The sequence below is a fragment of the Lethenteron reissneri genome, chromosome 58 (assembly GCF_015708825.2).
Source record: "Lethenteron reissneri isolate LAM-NWPU_2019-01 chromosome 58, ASM1570882v1, whole genome shotgun sequence".
In the NCBI taxonomy this organism is placed as follows: domain Eukaryota; kingdom Metazoa; phylum Chordata; class Hyperoartia; order Petromyzontiformes; family Petromyzontidae; genus Lethenteron; species Lethenteron reissneri.
In genome coordinates, this window is record NC_083836.1 from 384882 (window position 1) to 408012 (window position 23131).

The 23131-nt window shown below is 45.7% G+C and overlaps 1 protein-coding gene across 1 annotated transcript in view; it reads right to left on the minus strand.

The window, feature by feature from the left end:
- LOC133357576 (long-chain-fatty-acid--CoA ligase 4-like) overlaps window positions 1–21660 on the minus strand; it is a 71704-nt gene extending 50044 nt beyond the window's left edge. Inside the window, 2 exon segments of the mRNA XM_061575564.1 lie at window positions 5327–5451; window positions 21464–21660. The gene's annotated coding sequence lies outside the window, so the exon portion shown is untranslated.
- Window positions 21661–23131: the final 1471 nt, after the last annotated feature.

Consider the following 23131-nt stretch of genomic DNA (forward strand, 5'->3'; position numbering starts at 1 on the left):
TTGTCTGCGGTTCCTCAGCAATTGTGAGACCCAATTTGCATGACCGACAGAAGTATATATATAAATAAACGTTATTATTTTATTGTATTATAGAGGGAATCTATGAATCTGAAGTGGTACCACTCACATGCACATTTATTAATGGGAAATGACACACCGTTGCAAGCTAGATTCGATGCCAATACTGAGAGCATGATAAAAATGTTTTTATTAATCAACTGTTTATTTACTATCTCTTGTATTAAATGTTCTCATTCACTATCGCACTTTCATTTGGACATCAATCCACATTAAGTTGCAACGTTTGTGCGCACATCTGTTTTATACTTTAATAAAACGGACATCCCTAATCCACTGCTGGATGAGGTTCTGTCGGTTCTGGGGAATGTTTGACCATGTGCTACCACAGAGAAGGGGGGAAAGAGGACAGGACCAGTTCAGAGATCAATCAAACCATCCTCCTTCTTGGGATGGCTGATGTGGACGTAGGGACGTAACCAGAATTCCACATTGACGTGGTTGAACCAGATAATTGCATCAGGAGTAGTGGAGTGAAGCGCTCCTGTGATACCTCCTTCGAACTTATCTTGCGTTCACAATATGTACGTATGTTGTACTTCTTTTGTACCGTACGTAGCCAACCATGCTAATCGGATGTGCGGGGGAAGGAAAACAAACAAAATACAAAAAGCGGTTTTAAACAAATGGGTATTCAATCCAGATTATTTAAAAGTGCACAGCTCCAGTGGCTTCCAAATATCGGAAAGAGCATTCCAGACGGCCGCAAAAGTGCATATGAAAGCGCGCGATGCGGTGACCATTAGCGGAGTGCACAAACGACTGCGCCACTGTTCCTCCACCCCCACCCCCCAAATCTGGTTTATACACAAAACTGTATAAACGAACACGCAGCGTGACGCCACAGCGACACACTGCAGCTTGTCCCGAGCCATGTGGTTCAAACTCTGTGCATTTCTCGTCCTAGCGGGGCCATGGGGCTTGGCTTATCTGCTGGTCATCTGTCCAACCAAAACACACGACGGCGATGCTGTGGGATAGAAAGTGATCCATGTTTAGTTTGCGATGAAGCAACCCCACATTTTCCATAGTCCAAATTCACTAGTGCCGCTTGTTGTTGCCAGATGAAAGATTCTTACACAGCACTCCAAGGCAATCATCGGCATTTGGATGATGCTGATGATGATAATGATGATAAATAATATTTAAGGGAATGATGATCATGAATTTAGCTTTGACTTGAATTAACTTGAGCCTAACTTTGGAGCCTTCTTTAGTGAGTTATTCTAACATTGCCTGCTCTCTCCTCCCATTAGATATAAAACTTACTTTGTCAGCAAATGTGAGATGATTAATATTTCCTGTTTATATAGTATCTACAGTACAATATTTAGCAAACCTCTTGTGAAAATCGCTCGAATAACTTCGTTGAAAGTGTCTCCATGTCTGATTACCCTTCGATTAATTGTACCGTGCACTTTGCAGAAGGGTCATTGCCGGAAACGTCGCCTATGTTTTTCCTTATAAGGAGTGTTATTGACTCTGGTCTTGAGTTTTTAATATGCATTGTGGTCCTGTCTTCATGTAATCAAGTAGAAACATCACAATCAATTAACAAGTTTGCCAAACAATAGGATATATGTACGTAATAGGCACAAAAGCAGCGGAATATGTAATGTGTTAGTTTTATATTGTGTCAACGTTCATGCAAATTGCATCTCACAATCGCCGTGGAACCAAAGATGAGCTAAAAGGCAGCAATCAGGCGGGGTGAGCCGGCGCTACCAACAATTGCCGAAGCTCTGCAATCCTCTACATATATATTAAGGTGTTATCAGCCAACTAACGAGTGTTTATACATGTGGGAGGAAACTGGAGCACCCCGAGAAAATCCACGTGTGCAAGGGGGCAACACTCTATCCGAGAGCAGAAGGGACAGACGATATCAGTCCGCACTTTGCTGTACTGCCTTTCCCCAGCAAGCCAGGGTATGGCACCTACTTGATGCCCATGGGAAAGAAGCTTCGCAAGATGTGTGCGATGGATACCTAGGACAGAGGATGATGATGATGGTCGTGGTAGTATTGATAACTATTATGATGATGATTATGACAATAAAGATAACGGTGAAGATGAAGGTGCTCATGAGAATGAAGAATGATGAGGACACGTGATAATGACTATTCTTCTTCGTGTCTCCTGTACAACCTATTAAGTATTTTCCCAATATTCTGAACAAGCCACCGCTTCTGGTGTTTTGCCAAATCTTGAAGAGTGCATTGTGGTGCTGCAGGGCATCTCAGGAGATGATCAATGGTTTGCTTCTCCTGACAAGCACATTGTTCGGTTGTGCAGAAGCCCCATGATTTCATGAGAGATGCATTTGCAGAAGCCCATTTTCAGTCTGTTTAGGCTCCGCCATGTATGCCATTTGGAATTGGAGCCAGATGAGAGCTCCTCACTGGAAATGACGATTCCTCGCCGGCTCCATTCAGTGGCTTCGCCACTGAATTTTCCCCATTACTTCTCCCAAAGGGAAGTTCTAGCAGATTCTGGTGATGTGGTCAGTGGTACGGTGGAGCACAAGAAGCTGTTTCTCAATGACAGACGACGGTGTGCTGGCTGATGGCCATGTAGCGGATGACGGACGTCCCACTCTAGGATTTGCCAGTCGTGGTCACCTGCTACTCTCCTCCTAATGTTAGGGGCACTATGCCAGATAGTGCATATAGGCAAGGAACAGAAGTAGCTTTCAGGCACCCCGATATGATTCTGATTATAATGATAAATATTACGAGGATAGATATCATAAAGATGATACAAATACCGGTTAAGATCACGATGAAGGCTAACGATGAAAACGAAGATGGCAGTGCTAACTTTGTTGTTAGTTTCAGCATGGGAAAGACACCGAGTCTCTAGACTTGTAAGTTTACAGGCACAGAACAAATAAACAACAGGATCATGCGGACTGCGGGAGTGTTCTCCAAAGGAGGCAGTCTTCTTGTTATTCTGCTTCTCATTGCGATCCGCTCCACATCGATCTCCCTCGCAATGCAGCGACATGGAGGAGCGGTGGCGCTGCAGTAGTCCTCCGGCAAATGCCTACGAGCCGGCGCGGGGTTGGTGGCTCACGCAGATATTTGTTTAACTTGCAAACCCACTCGGTCCCAACGAATGGTGGAACAGCGAGAAGATTCATAAAATAATTTGTGCAAACATTTGAGTGTCTGCACCTCATATAAATGCGTGCTGCAGTTTTCTCATAAATCGAAAGTAAAAGTGTAAAATTACAGTCTCAGTCTCTTACTACTGTCCCTCTGACTTCTCCATTTGTGCGCTATGAAGAAGGGCCATTGTGCAAAACGTCACCTATTGTATAGTTTCCCTTTGAAGGCCACCATGTTATTGATAATAAACGTTTTTGGGTTACTATGTTATTGACGAACGTGTTAAGTTTATTGTTATTTGAGCGCCACTGCCAACGACGCAGCAGTAGTGTCACCGAAGAACTTGCTTCCACATTAAAAAAGAAAATCGCCAAACGTGCTGGTGTGGGACTCTCCTTAAAAAGCATATTGAAATTGAGAGGCTTTCCTAGTTTTTAATATGGCGTTATATTGTGTTCATTAATTCCTTTTAAAAGGAAACCAGTTGCAGGTACAGCCCAAAAATGACACCCATCACTGGGGCTGCAACCCAGGAATGTTGATGTTCTGGCTCAGTATGCTGACAAAGCATCGGGCTCTCTGAAATAGCCAGTGCTCGGGACTTGAACTCAGGAGCTTCTGGGTCAGTGCGCCAGCATTGGGACATCAAGCCAAGGGAACAATCCAGCCATAAAACATCGGTTCTTACAGGAACATTCATACAAAAAATACGCGTCACCTCCACCACGTTTTTGCAACCACAGACGAACACAGCTCAACATGCGCATAAAAGGGGGTTATTACCTAACAGCCAAACTGAGGCATATTTCTTATATGTCACCTCTGCCTGCGGCTCCCTGCAAAATTCTGGCAAGGGCATGCAATCATAAATGACTCGTAGCAATGCACATGCAATGATTACAGTTCACTGTGGGTCATCTTCTCACATGCTGACACTTCAGTACTGGCTCAAAAGTGCAAGGCCGAGGGTTGCGCAACCCATCATAATTAAACCCATCATTACCACATACACAGCCATCGATACCACGACCATAATCATTAGCGCGGTGACGTGGCCTGGCGGTAGCTCGTTCACCACTTGTTGCAGAGTTTCGCGGTTCGAATCTAGCGGCCGCCCCGATTAACACAGCTATATGCAATAACCACAATAATAATAATACTACTACGCGCCGTTTGCTGCACAGTGGACGTTAAAGATTCCCGGACGTCATTCGCAAGGGTAGGCCATTGTGTCAGGGTCCAAATTTGTCAAATTCGAAGATTACACCACAAATTACTCAATCGGGATTACTCTGCTCCATACTGGCAGACTAAGTCCCCAGGTCACTCTTGCAAATGAGACTCAACCTGGTCTCTTGAGTCTAACCTGGTTCAATAATATAAACTTGAAATGTGACCTACCAATTCCACAATGACGATCAATCAAAAACAGACCACTACCATTATTATCATTACCAACATTACGGCCATCATGAATTCAACGTCAGTATCACATACACGATATCACAATCGTCATCTAATGCTCAATCATTGCCATCTCCACCAGCGGCAATACCGCACATGCAGTTCCATTATCATTCCCATCAACAGTGTCAACATCAGCATCTCCACCACCATCAACACAACATACACTCCACGGCTATCATTACAATCACCATCAATATTCTCGTTGAATCTTAATGGATCCTAACTTTACTATGGGAGTATCAATTTTGCTTTAGACAGATTGTAGTCACTCATTTACATAAATTAGATGCCTAAATATGTTCTAATGCTCAAAACAGTACATCCACTTCATGTCTTTGGTACAAATTCTAAGTTACTGGGGCTCCATTAAGGAGCTGGATGAAGCAATTCAACCCGAGTAACTGATCAAAGCTGGTTCCCAAAGTTGGAGACGCCAACCAGAGCTAAGAGGAATGTTTGCAAACAAGCAAAACACATGTTGGCTTGGCAGCTACCCACGTGAGTGTGTGTGTGTGATTTGAATAGAAGTGGGGAGAGGCAGTGTAGTGGTTAGAGCACTGCGCTATGAACCCGGCGATCTGAGTTCCATTCCCGCTCATAGCCACCACCAATGACGATTATCTGAACCGGTCCTTAGCCTCCCATAGCTCGATTCAGCCTCAAATGAGTACCTGGTGCAGTGTGTCAACATCGCCACTGGGGAGAAAAAGGGGGCTGGCCGTGGTGCTGGCCACCCACCCCTCATGTCCCGTGCCGGTCTTCATATGTGCTCACCAACCGAACTTGTCCCAACAATCTGTTAAGGATTCATATTCTTAGGTTTTTTCGGTAAAGTCACGTAGGTAAAACATTAAAATTAATAAAAGTAAAATAAAATAAATCTTATTTGACAGACAACTATTACAGGTTTACCATGTTTAGTGGTTTTCTCCTTGTCACAGGTTGTCACAAACCGTACCTCTCCATAACAAAGGCTCACCCTCTTAAGCCTCACCTTACCATGTTAATAAAAAGTGTGCTGCACTTGGCCCTTACCCCCCCCTTCTCCAACCATTATATAAACGGAGTGGTAGCTCCTGCAATCTCTCATTTACTTGATACAGCTCACGTGGCTGTGACGGTTCCACCTGAAGACGGAAGCCTGTGTTGCCTCCGAAACGTCGTGATTTTTATTTTATTTTACTTTTATTAATTTAAATGTTTTACCTACGTGACTTTACCGAAAAAACCTAAGAATATGAATCCTTGCAGTCACGAAAGCTTCAAATCTAGAATTAATCTGTTAAGGCTATACAGGAAATATTTGTCTTGCATTCGAATAGGATGAGCAGCGCTCGCCATCATCCAGAGCGTACATATTGTTTCTAGATTTGATTGTGTATTATATTATTGTTGTTACCTTCTTTTACTCACTGAAGCCTCACGACTGTTTCCAGGAGGTTCCAGTGCCGAGTTTTCACAGAATAGTGGGGTTGCGATGACAGAATAGTGGGGGGTTATATTTGAATCCCAATTGAGTAAATGAGTTCCAGACAGTGATCCTTCTTCAGAGTGAAGAGATTCAATGCAAACGATCATTGAGAGGGCTACATGTTGTGGCACGGAGGTAAAACTTAAACATGGTATAGGAACAAATCCTTCATGGCTACATGCTTTAAGCAACGCAACATGCTAAGGACATATGAACCCGATATACTGATGAAAGCCCTTCAGCGACATCACAAAATAAAAAAAAAGCATTTAACTGTAAAAATAGACTCAATACCTGTTCCTTAAAGAACAGTGGCTTTGTTTGTCATGGCCACTGAAAGTTAGATAAACTATTTATATTTTACCAGGTAAGGCCCAATTAACTATATCACTCTTTTTCAGAAGCGACCTAGCTTAAAATTCGCAGTGGCTTATAATATGGAAATTCATATCAGTCAAATACTCTAAACGCATTTCTAAATGTGGAAGGAAAAAACGGAGAACCTGGAAAAAAATCCATGCGACCACGGGCAGCGAGAGACATGCAGACTCCAAATATACAGGCCTCAGGGTCAGGATCGAACCCACGACCTCCTGCATACCAGGCGAGGTAGTTAACATCTCACCACCGGTGAGCGTGCTGGAGAAGCACTATCGACAATGTTCACTCTCTCGTTTACCAGAGAGAAGTTATGAAAAAGTCGGCCACAAACGAGCAGTAAGCAGCTTAGTTGACATCCCCCCCCCCCCCCTCCATAACTGAACAAGGTACAGAGCGTTTAATAGGCTTCGCTTAATCGTACGTAAACGCTGTGAAACAAAATTAAACCGATAAGCGGCCGCAAGCTGTGGCTTTGCACAATAAATGAAAGGTGCTGTGTGGCTGCCACTCGTGCGCGGAATTCCTCGCTCGATCTTAAACTGAGACCGACCGCAAAGAAAACCCCTCGGGTTCAAAGTCGGTTGAAGCGAGAGCTTGCCAAACTCTCAAAAAATTTCTCCGAGATGGGATGGACAGAGAGACGGATGGCTGTCCGAGTGGAGATATGCTTGAGCCCAGCGGACAGATGAATCGTCAAAAGGCATCGAATTGAACTGGCAGTAGCATCGCAATGTTTAGTCGAGTGTTCAAAGCACAGCACCATCTGCCCGGATACGATCAAGATTTTGCAATCGAGGATGAGCAACCGACTATTATGTAGCAATTATATCTACCGATTATTATTCTATTATTGCAATAACTAACTGAAAAGTCCTTAAAAGGAAATGTATGCATTCTTTACAAAATATATATATTACTGTGTTCACTGGGTAGAGTAAGAATGTTGTGAATGTCTAAAAAATTATTAAAATGTTAAGTTGCAAATTTGTTGCGCGCATGTTAGGGTGTCACTCAATATGCTTCTGGAAATGTCCAATCTCAGTTTCCTGGGGTCACAACCTCTCAGTGCGTTCTGTTTGGTGTAAAAGTCAACAGCTGAGAATGTCTTTCTAATCTTCTAACATTAACTGGTTGCTTGGGATCCCCCCAATCCTCCTCTTCTTCTCCTCCTCCTCATCTATGCCTTATATATGCCTCTATATTGAGTGGCACCCTACCAGTCACCCACTACTCATCTACTCACTCACTCAGGATCCCCTATTCCTCTTCTCTGTCTATGCCGATACGATGTGCTTTCTGTATTGACCGGAACTCATTTTTCAACTCCATCGAGTGACCAGTAAATAATGAAAATTATATTTAAACTCGCAGTGCTTCAGTTTAGCTCAAAGACCCCCCCCCCCCCCATTATTAGCCTTAACAGATTGTTGGGGCACATACCCAATCATTTACCTACCCCTTCACCTACTCAACCACCTACTCACTCACTCACCTATTCACTCAGGACCCCTACCCATTGGTCTCTGCATGTATGCCTAAACTATGACTGACTATATGTGCGTGTGTATGGACTCCAATGCGTTTTTCAACTCAGGTTGAGCAACCAGTAAGTAGTGAGGGCTTGTCTTTAAACTTGTGGCGCTTCAGTTTAACAGGCAAATGAATAAAACCGGGAGTTGTGACCTTGAACAAACGAAAATAACTTTAGTTTTTGAGTGGCAGCCAAGTGCATTAGCTTCCGTAGAGTCTGTGCACGCTTTACAGGCAAAGGTGGCACAACGTACAGCAGGTACAGACGGGCACTGAAATAGTAAGATCACTTAACTATCTAATATAATAAGGGATAAATTATAGTTGAGTGAATGTCAGGGAGGTGGAGCAGTAAACTCGGTGACCAGAGATCGATTTCAGGCAACGTCCAGCACCAGTGCCACGGCCAGCAGCAGTGATCATCCCAACAGCAGTGCCACGTCCAGCCCCAGTGATCATCCCAACAGACCCTGGGGGTCCCTCGACGCTCCCCCAGGCTGCACTGACCGGCGTGGTGAAGTATGGCCAAACAACTCCCATGACGAGCAAAAAGTGGGTTCAAAAACGGCTGAAATTATTTATGTTTTATACTGAATGCCAGTGTCATTTGATGATTCAATGACAATCAATAAACATACATTAATGAAATCAAATTTGATCACCGTAAAACGTACAATGTAAATCCACTGCTGGATGCGGGCCTCCCCACATTGCACAGGTTGCAGGGCGTTATTTAACCGTACTTCGGCTGGTCAGACGAACTCTCCCGTCTCTTCGTGCAGTGCAGTGGCCGATCCAGGCCCAATGACCTTCCGCCCTCCCCTCTCCGTTGGTCGCGGCGCAGTACGGCAGCAGTACGGCAGCAGTACGGCAGCCGACAGCCGTCAGCCGCCACCATTGGCCCTCACAGTTGGGCAACAACCGCTACAACGCACACCCACCAACGCACCCCCACTCTGAATCCCTCCCCTCTGCCCATCCACAGCAGCGTCGAGGCCCAGACATAGCATCTTCCTCCTCCCTCTCATCCCTCTCTGATGCAGCCTCTTCCTCCTCCCGATCCTCATCTCTCCTGACCCTTTGCTCCTGTTTCTTTTCCATACTTGTCCTCTCATTCCCCATTCTCTCTCTCTCTTCCCCTTCCCGTTCCATTGTCTTTTCCGATAAATGATATCCTACTCTTGCAAATGAGGTCAGGGGGTCGATACCATTCAAGCAGATGGCCCATTGTATTATTATGGTTATTACATACTGCAGTATTAATCAGCGTTGCCCCGAGATTTGAACCATGCACCTCTGCAACAATCGGCAAGTTCACTCCCTACTATATAGCGTCACCACCTCGCGGTAGTTATTTCTCTTACTCGTGAATGGAAACCCACTGTGAGCAAAGGTCACCCTTCTCCTATGTAAAAGAGATCATCAATGTCAGTCGGCTCTCACCTGGGTAAATGAAGGGCACAGGTACAAGACGAGATGAAGGCCCATCGACCCCCAAAGCCAACGCACCAAGCACAACACACACATGTACCATTGGTTTTGCAGCAGCATTAATAATATAATAATAATATAAAAAACATACACAAAGCAAAGACTCACTTAACAGCCTGAAGTCGCACCGTGCCACTCTTTCAGAGCTGGGCATTGTGGGGCATCACGTGACCGCGCTTAAGATTATACCGATTAGCGCTTGGGGCAATGTCCGCTGCCAGATATTGCAATCATTTTTTTCACGGCATAACCCCCGTTATTAAGCATGCAGATTAGCGGTGTGCCCGAGAGTGCACGCGAGTGCTATTTACTCTGCTCAGATTCATCACGAATCAGACTCCAATCGTTCTAGTATCAGAGACAGGTCATGAAGGTGAAGCATCCTATCTGACTGGGGGCGTGCCGGCGTGCACCGAGCTATGTGGTGGTCAGGTGACGGCAGTACAGCAAGCGGATTTTGACTTGTCTGTGCCCAACTGCTTGTTATCTCCCTCGTATACAATGAGTTTCTTTGAACACTTTAATTTCCTCACACACATACAAACAAAAAAACTGCTGAAGGAGAAAATGGCCAAACATTCCAATCTGGGACCCTTCTGAGAATGAGTGAGGATTCAAGGAAAACACAGCATTGTGAGTTTCATGGGGAATTTCCATGAAAGATGACACTGCAGTGCCCCTCCAATAGGAATCACTTCAACAGGCTTCTAGCTCGTGATTCAGTCAAGCTCTGCAAGGGGTATTTCACTGCATGTCAATCATACAGAAAACAGCAAAATGCCCCTTAACCACCATAAATTGGCAGTGCGATGTCACAGATATGAGACATTCTGGATAACAAGAGCTCCTTCCGAATCGTAATACAATTTATCTGCGAGCTTCGCTGTGTGTCGTTATCTCCACTGCTGCAGACTGTTCTTGTGAATCCCAATACCACCGATCGCAACATTTCCATGCAAAGGTTAAACCAGGGCCATAGCAATGCCCAGGCTTGAACCAACTGTGCCTGAACGGCCTCAGTGTCACGTCTCCATGAACCCGGTGGTCTCTCACCCCCCTTACTCACGATCTATCCACTGTGGTTGCCACAGGGGCAAGATGTCAACTTCCTCGCCTGGTATACACGAGGGAGGTTCGATCCAGACCCTGACGCCTGCTGTAAATTTGGAGTGTGCATTTTTCTCCAGATCCTCCTGTTTTTCTTCCACATTTAGAAACATCACGCGTTTAGAGTATTTGGCTGCTATACATTTCCACATGATGATACGCCACTTCACCGAGCGATCATTTGTGGCCAAGTCGCTCCTGAAAAAGAGTTACATAGCTCAGTGGGCCTTACCTAATAATATTTAAAATAATTTAGTTTATCTCTCTCTATGCTCCCCCACACTGGCCAGGAAGCAATGGCTTATGGAGCTGGATGCTGTGGCCTGCGATTGGATGCTTTAGAGGCAGGTGTTGATGGATGATGTGGATTAGGAGAAAATCCCAAACATGCTGAGTTGTGGTGTCGCAGAAAACGGCAGTGAAACAAGTAGGTTCATCATCCCCATCTATACAGACCCTTGAGTGTTAGTCTAGCGTATATGTGGATGTTTTGCTGGTACTCTGCTTTTCTCCCACAAGCAGAATAGAGCTTAAAATGGAGTTAGCCAAGCAACCCAATGCGGAACCCTCTTAAAATAAAGTAATTGTACTCTTCTGCAGTGTAGCTTCGTCGGTAAATAAGGATGATCAATATGACTGCGCATCACTGAATGTTGATACCGAGGCTCCCCGGCAGCACATCTCAAGACACCCTGCAGCAGGGCCACCCCCCCCCCCCCCCACGTTGCCTCAAAAAGGAGAAATATATAGACGGTTATGTTTTTGGGCAATGGCCGTTCTGTACAGCACAGAGGCCTTACTCAGGCCTCCCTGGGCCTAGGTGCTAAGCAGGAGAGGGTTGTGCAACAAAATCTATTTCTATACTGTACTTCTAAGCTCCCCGACATGTGCTCTACGCCTTCACCAAACCATTCCCAACATCTCACACTGGGTCAACCATAAGTCTAACACACTGACGTTTATTTATCATTAAAGAGTGCTTATTTTAGGCCGAGTCAGTCTAGGGGTGATGTAAGGGAGCCACGTTTGGATTACGAGCAGAGGGCAGGATTTCCATCCTGACCGCTGGGATCAGTGTCGTGCATCAACCACAGTAAAACCACTACTTCCCATTCGTTACATACATAATGACCCGAACTAACATACATATTCGCACAAATGCACCTCTAATTCACCCAGGAAGGCCTCACTGAGTCTCAAAACTATATTTTTATGGCCAGTCCTGTTTTGTGATGTTTGGCCAATTTCAAGTTTGAACATTTGACATGTGGGAGCATCCGGAGAACAGCCACTCAATATGCGAGGAAACACTCAAAGCTCCACACTGCTACATTCAAGAATGCACTGTTGTGCTTTGCCATTTCCTGGTCATCTCACTGACCAAGTCTATGACACCTGCCAAGATTAGATAATCCCACATTAAAATGAACGTATCCCCTGTGAATGATATTGGGGGAGCGGTGGTGCAGTGGTCAGAGCGCTGCGTTGTGAACCTGGCTGACCGGATTTGGATTCCAAACCATGGTTGTTAGAATCAGTGGCGAGTGACATCTGGACCCCACTCACCAGCATTCGCCAACCCGCAGTGGCCAGGGCGGTGAAGTATGGGGAGGTTAGTATCCAGCAGTGGATTCATGAAGGGCTATACTATTTCTTAGGATTATTTTCGTGACTGAAATCACTTTCATGTTTTGTAACATTAACATTCTCATTTCAAAACAACACAAACTCAAAAAGAACAGCTTTTGGCATGGTGGTGCCCCATTTCATTCCAAAACAAATATTGTGTTTTCTCAACGGACGCTCGCTCGCCTGCTCATAATAAAGCCCTTGTCCCATGTGAAAGACGTGTACTCGATCTGCTTCTCGGCTCCCAACGCAAAACTCACATCCTCTAGATTACAAGTCACACTTTTCCCCCTGTATTAAAAAAAAACTAAAACTAAACTAAGAAAAAAAAATTACCAGGTAAGGCCCACTTAGCTATACAGCTCTTTTTTCATAGGAGACCTGGCCACAAATGATAGCTCAACGAAGTGGCTTAGCACGTGTAAATTTATAGCAGCCAAATATTCTAAACGCATGTTTTTAAATCTGGAGGGAAAAACCAAAGGACTTGGAGAAAAATTAACGTGACCACAGAGAGAACATGCAAGCTCCAACTATACAGGCATCAAGGTTGGGATCAAACCCACGACCTCCTGTATACCAGGCAATGTAGTTAACATCTCGCTACCGTGGCGCTGTAATACGATAAAAGGGGCATTAAATAAAAGCGGACACTTGGAAGTGGGCGTCTTTGGCTATGTATGGTATCGTGACGTCAAAAAGGGGCATGTCTTGTGTTTTAGATCGCTAATTGCGATCCAAAACAACTCCGCAGGAAATTTGTTTCTGCCTGTCCCAAGCCAGGATAGGAGGACAGTTGGCGGCTGGTGGCAACCGGCCGTAAAACCATAAAGCCAGAACATGGACAGTCGTTGCAAACAAGTGGCCCTCAGTCCCCCTTAACCTACGAGCGGGCAGAGGATGCGAAGAATCTCGGGACCCAATGACTCTGCCGCAGCAGGGAGTGCAGACCCGGATGGTAGTAGTTAGAAAGGGTAGTTACGTTGTCCGCACATATCAAAATGGAGAAACAAAACGTAAAGAGCAGAAGGTTGTTCGAGAGGAAGATAAGTTTGGCCACGTGCAATATTGGAACAATGACAGGAAAAGGTCAGGAATAAGCGGACCGCTTAAGAAGGAAAGTCGACATCACATGCATCCAGGGAACAAAATGGAAAGGCAGCAAAGCGAAAGAGATTGGATGTGGTTTTAAATTGTTATACCATGGAACCTCAGCAAGGCGACATGGGGTTGGAGCTGTGCTGAGTGAGGAGATTAAGACACAGGTGGTGGAAGTCAGATGAGTGAATGACAGACTGATCATAGTTAGACTAGTACTGGACAGTGGAGTTGTAAATGTGGTGCATGAATGCCCTCCAGATGGGCTGCAGTGGGCAAGAGGATGCATTTTGGGAGAGCTTAAACCAGGAGTTTCAGAGCTTACCGGTAGATGAAGCAGTGGTGATGGGCGCAGACCTAAACGGAAGAGTGGGAAGAGGTAAGGACGGATATGAAAGGAACCATGAAGGATGTGGATATGGCAGTAAGAATGCGGGAGGAGAGGACATTCTTCGAATGGCCCAGGCGAATGATCTTGCAGTGGTGACTACCTACTTCCAGAAGCAGGAGGGACATCTGGTGACCTACCAGAGTGTAGAGGTGAAGAGCCAGATAGATGTTATTTTGGTGAGGAGGAAGCACCTGAAAGGATTGGAGAACTGCAAAGTAATCCCTGGAGAGTGTGTGACTGGACAACATCGACTACTTGTGGCAGATTGCATAGTGTCAGAAGTTAGGAACAGGGAGGTGAGACAAAAGAAATGAAGTAGGGTGAAGTGGTGGCGACTAAACAATGAGAAAGAAAACTTCTGCAGGCAAGCTTTAAAGAACTTAAAAAGCATAAGGCCTCGGAGGAGCGTGAATGAAATGTGGGAACACCTGGCGAGTGGAATACTGAAAGCAGCAGGTAGTACGGTGGGAGTGAGCAGAGGAAGACCGATGCAACAAAAGGAAACAAGGTGGTGGAGTGATGAAGCGGAAAAGGCAACAAGAGAAAAAAAGGTCAAGTTTATAAAGTGGCAGAACACGAGCGAGAGAGAAGAAACATCCAGATGAATACCTGGCAGCGAGAAGAGAGACAGATCGAGTGGTAACAATGTCAAAAACAACAGCATCTGCACAACTCTACCAGAAGCTTGACAGCAAAGAAGGAAACCCACCGTTAACGAAGCTAAACTTTACAAAACTGTTGTTTAAGAGAAAAAGCGGAAGCGGCGTGAGGCGTGCTGGAAATGGCTGCACAAAATTGAGATTTTAATAAAAAATCTATATAAATAATATTTTCTCATTTACATTTTTCAAATTCCGCTGGCAAATCAATGAGCAGAATCCATAACATGTAATTAATGCAAACGATTCTTTCCTGGATCCAGCTGGTCACGTCATGTATAAGTGGCACGCCCCCCTCGTTTCATTTTCTTTGATTGGCTAAGCGCCGCTTGTATTTCAGTCCGCTTCTATCGTATTACAGCGCCCTCAAACATTGGAGGAGCACCTTAAGAGTCCCGGCACCGTGGCCTCGATTGCCACCACAGCCCCTTCCACCATTGCATGGGTGCTTTTCATTTAAATTACAATTGCTGAGCAATGCCAAGCAGCCAGCAACAAACAGCATGAACGAAGGTGTCATAGACAAAGAGTCCATTCGTTTTTTGAATTCGGTGAGGTTATAAGAACTTGGGGAAGAGAGACGATCAGTTGAGCAGTTTGAAGGAAGAAGCAGAGAGAGGTGTTGTGATCTGCCGTGGTGGTGGTCGAATACAGTGGGGATGGAGCGAGTCAGTCTGGCTGACCGAGTCCTCAACGTGGACCAAGGAATCAATTCACGGTACAGTAGCAATAGAAATGTGATAAGACACTACGTATTTGGCTGCTATAAATTTACACGTGATGAGCTACTTCGTTGAGCTATCAGTTGTGATCAGGTCGCTTCTGAAAAAGATCTACGTAGCACAGTGGGCCTTGCCTGGTAAAATTAAAAGTTTATTTCTAGTTTTGTTTATGTTCATGATTTTTTATTTTAGCAATCATAATCTTCCACAGCACAGAATAATACATATTTGTATCTCTATGGCTTTCCAGGTTAGGTTAGGTCCACTCCCGGTCAGGTGTTGGATTTTGTCTCATAAATCCACATTGACATAACCAGGGCAGCCGTTGCAGGCATCCAACTTCCGAACGGCTACACTCGGTCTGTTGCATCGCTTTGGCTAGGCTCTTCCAAACCGCCTAAAATAAACATGATAATTTAAACAAATGCTCCACGAGTTTGATTTAAAAATAACATGGAACGATGTTTACGAACGCGGGTCATCCCAGCCAAAAAATAAAACACGGCCATTTAGCCCGCTCTCCCCAGTAACGGAATTCACCCAGTCGAGACCGAGCGGCTCTTAACGGCGGCCACCCAAAGTGTCCTCCGCGTGTCCCCATGCCGACCCAGCCCGCGACCGTGAAGGTTAATGCGGACACGTGGGGCTTACAGCGAGTCGGGTCAGTGGATTCCAAGCAGCGCGTCACGCTCGCTCCGCTCAGTTGGGTCGCCATTACTATCAATAGGTGTAAGTGCCAAGAGTGCCGTGGGGGACCGGTACACATGATGATCTGCGACGACAAGCTTGTCAGCCGGTGACCTAGGACGCCACGGCTGGCACATTGCACCGTTTCCAGTGGCTTGTGCTGCAGCCTGTCCTGTTGTCTCAGCCAAGATTAATTTCTACAGGTACAAAACCACAGTATTTTGGAAATCAAGATGCAATAATTCACATTGCGGAGTCAATGCATGTATCCATACATTGATTATTGCTTGAATTAATTCATTAAAATTCGTATTTAGCGAGACCTGAGGTTGGGACGGGCGGTAATTGACATCATTGTCGTAACTCAACATCAACCAGTTACGCTAGCAGCGGTGCTGCGGAGAGCTTCCTGCGTTTTAGAGGTCGGATTTTCATCTTGAAACGGCTGCCGATTTGTAATCGATTAATCCACATCATCAATTTCATAGTTTTGGCACAGATGCTCAAATACATGAATGGAGTTTAAGATGTGAATATCGCATGCAGAACATACCCACACTCTGGAATGCGAAGAGGCATTAATGGCTTCTCATGAGCTGCATTGGCCAGGGTGAGATTAACAGAGATTAGTGCCCAGGAACTGCTACAGAACCCCACACAACTTGACCTTTGGACTACATACAGATGAATGCAGAGTACTCACCATTGCAGTGTCAAATCAACATCAACAGGTTCATATAGTCAATGACACTGATGTAAGAGCAACTCGCCATTGTTTCTTTTATTCTGCCAGATCCTGCAAGCATTGCATAGCCAACATCCAACCTCCAAAATCTGGGGTGCCATGGTGGCGAGACATTAACTACCTCGCCTGGTATACAGGAGGTCATGGGTTCGATCCCAACCCTGCGGCCTGTTGTATGTTTGGAGTTTACATGCCTCTCTCTCCGTAGTCGTGTGGATTTTTCTCCGGATCCTCCGATTTTTCCCTCCACATTTAGAGTCGACACGCTTATAGATTATTTGGCCGCTATAAGTTTCCATGTGATTCGCCACTTTCGTTGCGATATCACTTGTGGCCAGGTCGCTTCTGAAAAAGAGCTACTTAGCTCAGCCCGCCGTACCTGGTGAAATAAATAAAAGTAGTGCAGTAATAGTAGATCGTAATCTAACTTTGCAGTATTTCAAAATCTGGCTCTAGGTGTCCCCCTTCCCCTTGGTCGTCGACCTTCAGGTGCCACTGCAACGTGGTCTCGGTCGCCTGCACTCCTCCTCCACCATTCCACGCACGTGCCACATGCACACAGTGGAACCTCTCGAAGCCAGACTAATTGGGGGGGACAGCCTTTCCGGTGGTAGGGGACATCCGGTATACTGATAATAATCCATTCGTGTACGATTAAATTAAAGTTAATTAATCACCTAATTACATGTTTATACTTACTATGCAGAGAATGTAATCAACACTTCATAACGTGATGAAATATGTATTTATGCTTAAAACATTATCACAATTTAATCCACGCCACATGAAGCAGAGGTGGAAGCCTGCTTCTTAATACCCAAAAAACAGGCAAAGGTTGAAACCCCAAAATCAAAGGCTGACTCTTACGGGCTTGCGGAGGTATTTTTAAGAAGACAGTACCGTAGATATGCAAAATAAATGTACAAAACAGGGACGAGCACAATAGAGACAGCATGAGAGCGAGGCAGTCCTAGCAAAGCACGTTAATGAGAGTGGTTGGTGTTCATGTGCACAGCCGAATTCCATACAACAGATAAGTATAGCACATCAACATGTTATAATTGCTAGTGCATATAACGCCTTTTCCTAATGTACGCAGCTTAATTGACAAGCAAACCGTTTTCTAGTCAGAGGTTTTATCTATTTATGTATAGCCATTAATAAAAAAAAACATACAACGTAACTGGTATTGGCGAAACATTCCGATGCTAAAAAAATTACTTGCAAATTATTCAATTAGGATTACACATCAACATTACCACCAACTGTAAAAACTAAAACTATTTTACTAAAAACCAAAAGCTATTTTTTTTATCAGGTAAGGCCCACTTGTCAACTATATGGCTCTTTTTCAGAAGCAACCTTGCCACAAATGATAGCTCAACGAAGTGGCTTATCATGTGGAAATTTATAGCAGCCAAATACTCTAAACGCATGTTTCTAAATGTGGAGGGAAAAACCAGAGGGCCCAGAAAAAAAAACACACGACCACCGGGAAAACATGCAAACTCCAAATATACAGCAGGCGTCAGGGTCGGGATCGAACCCACGACCTCCTGTATACCAGGCAAGGGTGTTAACATCTCCTAGCCACTGCGGCACTCAAAAACTTGGAAGGACCCTCCTGAAAATGTTGTTGAGACTCAGGAAGGTTTTCTGGGTAAACCACAAAGTGAAGTTAATTTCATTGGAACCTCATTTGCCAGAAGAAAAAATATGATAATTTATTTATTTGCCCATCTTTCTGTATTGGCCAAATTTCTGACTTAAGTCTGGTTTACAGAGGGTTTTACTGTAACAAATACTGTACTGGGCAACCCATAAACGAACACAGAGTACCTGCTATCACGATACCACGAATTAAAACTCGGAGTAAAGCGCGCACACACACGCATATGTACAACCATGCAGAGCCATGGCAAGCCGTCATGAGTGTGCAAGGAAGCCCTGTACCTCAAGACCCAGTGGTGGCATATCCCTGATTGAGCAGGGAGACACCCTGACGACTTTCACTTGACCCTGGTACCCATGGATTTGCTTCAGCTCCTTCAGCTGCCTGCTACAAGGAACTGGCCAAACATTCCAGGCAGCTCTGCTGACGAAGAGGTCATAGACTCGGCGAGCACTTACCTTTCAATGCGTTACCTTTAAGAAGGGAAGTGCCTGCTATGTTAGGTCAATTTCTCCATTTGGAGTTTCCAGCTCAATAAGGGATTACCAAGAACCCAAGGATGAAATGCTGCATATCATGGGTCTCTCTTCAATATGATTACCAGGGATGCAATGTGTCTTTTGATTTTTTTCATCATTACTCCACTTTATTACCCAGAAAAACTTCACTATGTCCCATGACTCGTTTTCAAGAGCGTCCTGCCAAGGTTTTGTAATCGGGGGCAATTATTGCTACATATATTCAAAGGCATCTTTAATGCCCCCAATGAAGCAGCTGACGCATTATTGTATGATTAATACATGCGCTGGGTTCAAGCCATTAACCTCCACAACAAGCGTCTACCACTGAGCCACGTCACCGCCCCAAACTTCACTCTTACTTTAACTTGTAATCGAAATGAGTTTTTGACTTTTAAAGGATTTGTCAGTTACCCATGAGAATATATAAAAATGGTATAATTATGATAATATAGTCTAATAGGTGACTTAGAGTTACCATGAGTATAAATAACCGACAAACTATTACAAGAAATCGATTGCACATCATCGTACAAAACATTTAAGACATTCAACAGTTTCACGTTTTTCTCTTCAAAAACACTGAATGAAGAAGGCTTCCTTCGGTCTGAATGAAGAAACTAGCAGATTTAGTTTTTCAATATTAAACTCCGGTGAAATCTTTCCCTAACAGCAACACAAGTACAACAATGAATATCCACTGTGCCGCAAAAAAACGAGATCGGTTAAAACAAATGCAGATCTCACCCAGATAGGATCGCGTGATGATTTATTACAGAAACAATCCTCGTGTAAATGTCCATGCCAGTGCAGCGCTGGTGAGCTAGAGTATTAAACACTTTATACGAACAAATAAAATAATCACTTTATTTAATCATGTCAGTTTACAAACTACACTTACTAAAAGACGCGGATCCCAATTATCCTGCTGATGAAAGTAGTTTATGAAACACCGTCCCGCCGTCCGCTCGGCCGATGGAGAGAGGAACACAGCACTGTGGGAACCTTTGCCTTGCATGACAAAAGTCTCTTTTACGTGTTTATTCATTAGTGACTAAGTTTCGGGAATTGCACTGCATGCAATCAATGCTGCTGATTATATTTACTGCAAATATTGCAAGTTGCGTATCAGTGGACTCTCACCTGCCTAAAGAGTCTCTGTCTGCATAACGTGTTCACGGGCTGTTTATACTTTAAAACATATATTCCAATTGTGTCATCGGCATGAGACCATGTCTCCCCTCGCTGTAACTCTCACGGAGAGCAGTGCACCACCTTGCATCAGACGATAGCGCCAGAAGATGCTGTCAGAACTATTTACAACCATAAAAACGGCTCTATCCTCACTCGGGGCACAACTTTTCTTTGCACTGAATAAAACAGTTTCAGGCATTAAACTCAAATCGAACCGCTTCATTCTCCGAGCTTCAATTCAGCCAACTTTACAAAACCAATTTGCTGTTGCTCTGGTTCTCTAATGCAGTTCATCGGTGACCCAGGCACAGGCCATCAACTCGCCACACTTACAAAGCACATTCAACCGTCGGTGGATGAAACCTGCATTTAAACCCAGCATCTCAGCACTGCTGGCTTGGTACAAGGCACTATCCTTCTCTGTATGTTGAACTACTTTCGCACAGGCAACCCAGCAACCTCGATGTGCTGCTCATAGTCAACGCGCCTCCCTGTCTCAAACCAAACATTTGGCAATGCTCGCCTCTGTCATGGAAATTCCACATTTCCATGACAGGGGGCGGAAACCCCAAAGGGCGAGCACTGATGTGATACTGTATGTCACACAATGAATGGCAACGCATCAAGACCTCGCAGTCGTAATGCAACTCAATGTCAAGACTGCAAAGCGTCTGCGGTTACCTTTGTTATTAAGCCTCACGTAGTGTAGCGTAGTGCAACGCTCTTCCATTTGTCGTCGTTCAATGAGAGATACCATCTGCGGAAGCCCCAGGGAGACGCCAAATGTCTAAGGAAGGCCTTTATAGACGTCTGAGGAATAGCCATTGGGAATCTACGTTAGAACAACCATTCTCAGCAGAAACAACGCAGCGCCGTCATCTCATGAAGCCGCAGCAGCAGCACGAGGAGGAGACACCACGAGGATGATGAGACACCACGGCAGCCCCGCACAGTCGGCGACCTGCGTTGTTGTTGTATCGCCAGACCACCACGTCAGTGGCAATTACCTCAACCAGCCCTGGGCCTCAGCCCTCAACCCAGCCCCGACTTGGGGCAGGGTGAGAAGTGCGGTCGATGCCACCCCGATGGGCCACGCATCGTCTCGACAGATCGCACGTTAGCCCGCCAGCGGCTTTACTCGCACAGAGCGCAGTATAGAACCCCGTACTGTACTCTGGATCATTACTGAATTAGACCATTCGCCATCTGAGGAAGCCGCATTCGCTCAGGCAGAGAAATCCCTCAATAATGCCGAGGTCGCACGCACAGACAAAGTAGGCCCGCCTGGCCTCATCACCATCACCACAGACACAAGCAGCAGCGGCACCACGGCAACACCACGTTACGAATCATTCTCTCGGCGGCAAAGAGTTCACTGCGCGAGTGCGTGAAGTAGAGAGAGACGTGGAGGCTGCTGCTGCTGCCGCTACACGCGGGGTTAGCGACTGCGCGCCGACCAAGCCGACCCCCCCCCGATACATTCGCGGCATCGCGACAATAAGACCCAGCCCACCTTGGCGGTCGGAAGGGCGCTCGCCTCACGCGAACGTCGCAATCGCCGGCGGTGTTGACGAATGCCGCGCGTTCTCCGCTGTTGTGGTTATAAATCAAATCATGAATTTGTGCTTTGAATTCGTTCAATTGTTTTATTTTATTTATTCCAAGCGCCGGGTTCGAACCCGCGTCACTCCCCTTGCAGGCGTCGCACCCCCAGCCCCCCACGTGATGTCACCGCCACGCCGCCACGCGATTGGTCGGCACGCGCTTGCTGACGGCCATAGGCGGATTGCACTGCGGTGGCGACGTCACCCGCGTGCTGCCCGTACAAGGGCGGCCATGTTGCTAAGGGAGGTGGGGGGTAGGAGGCGGGCGGTGGTGACGTCACCCAGGCGCTTGCTGGTACAAGGGCGGCCATGTTGCTAAGGGAGGTGGGGTAGGAGGCGAGCGGGTGGCGCAGTGATGAACGCACTGCGCTCGTCCACTATTGAACCTGAGTTCGATCCCCGGTCACGACTAACGTTTTGTGGTGAGCGGTATACTGATAACTGTTCAATTAAATATTGTTTGTGGAGAAGTCCACCTAGCTTCATCAGGCGACAGACAGATCTCTCCACAAATGTGGCTGTCGCCTGATGAAGCTCGTAATTACTGGCGAATTGTAAATGTTGTGGCTTGGCTCTTCCAAACCACACAACACCTTAGTGCTGTACTAGTGACGAATTGTAAATGTGGTGGCTTGGCTCTCCAACAAACAACACCTTAGTTAGTGCTGTACTAGTGACGAATTGTAAATATCGTGGCTTGGCTCTCCAACACACAACCGGTTAGTGCTGTACTAGTGACGAATTGGCACGTTCTGTTTACGTGACTTGCATCCCACTGGGATTTTTTGCACAGCGTTGGTGTACAGTGTTTTTTCTGCAATATTTAGCTGTCTTTTCTTGGATTTTCTATTTGCACTTAGTCACATATTGACTTTGAGATGTTTTCCTGTTCATGTTTTAGTTTTTTGTTTGTTGCGGTTGCACCCGATTCAAGAGCCGAATGGCTCACAGGGCTATACCTAATACATGAACTTGAACGTGACAACCCTTACTAGTTGGCTGTGTCGAGTGGTGGCGGGTTTTAAGTACACATTTATATATTTACGCGATCTAACCCCAAAAAAACTATTATGGATTAAAGTCTACGTGTTAAACTCTATAGCTCTTATTAAGAAGCGATGTGGCCACAAATGACAGTGGCTTATAACGTGGAAATGTTGAGCAGAAGGCCAATTCTCGTGTCGACGAACTGGTTCTGCTTCGTGACAACCACCCCCACCCCGCTGCCCGGCGCGGCCAAGTGCTCCCAGGTAGTCAATACCGGCGATGGTCGGAGGTCTTTAATAAGGGAAGCGTCATTGTGAAAGGGATTCTGGAAACGACGTCGCAGGCCAGATGCCAGTCGCAGGCTGCCAGATGACGTCCCCCATCGCGCAGCTCGCTCACATTGGCCACTCGGTGTCCTCTCGGCGCGGGCCCCGCGGTCAGAGTAACCACGCGGAACATCGACCACCTCTCACTCTTGCCGCAAATTAGCATCGAATGCGAATCGCGTGATTCGATAACAGTCGTGCTGGGACACAGAGCCATAGACCCACAAGACTCACACATAGACCCATAGACTCACACAGAGACCC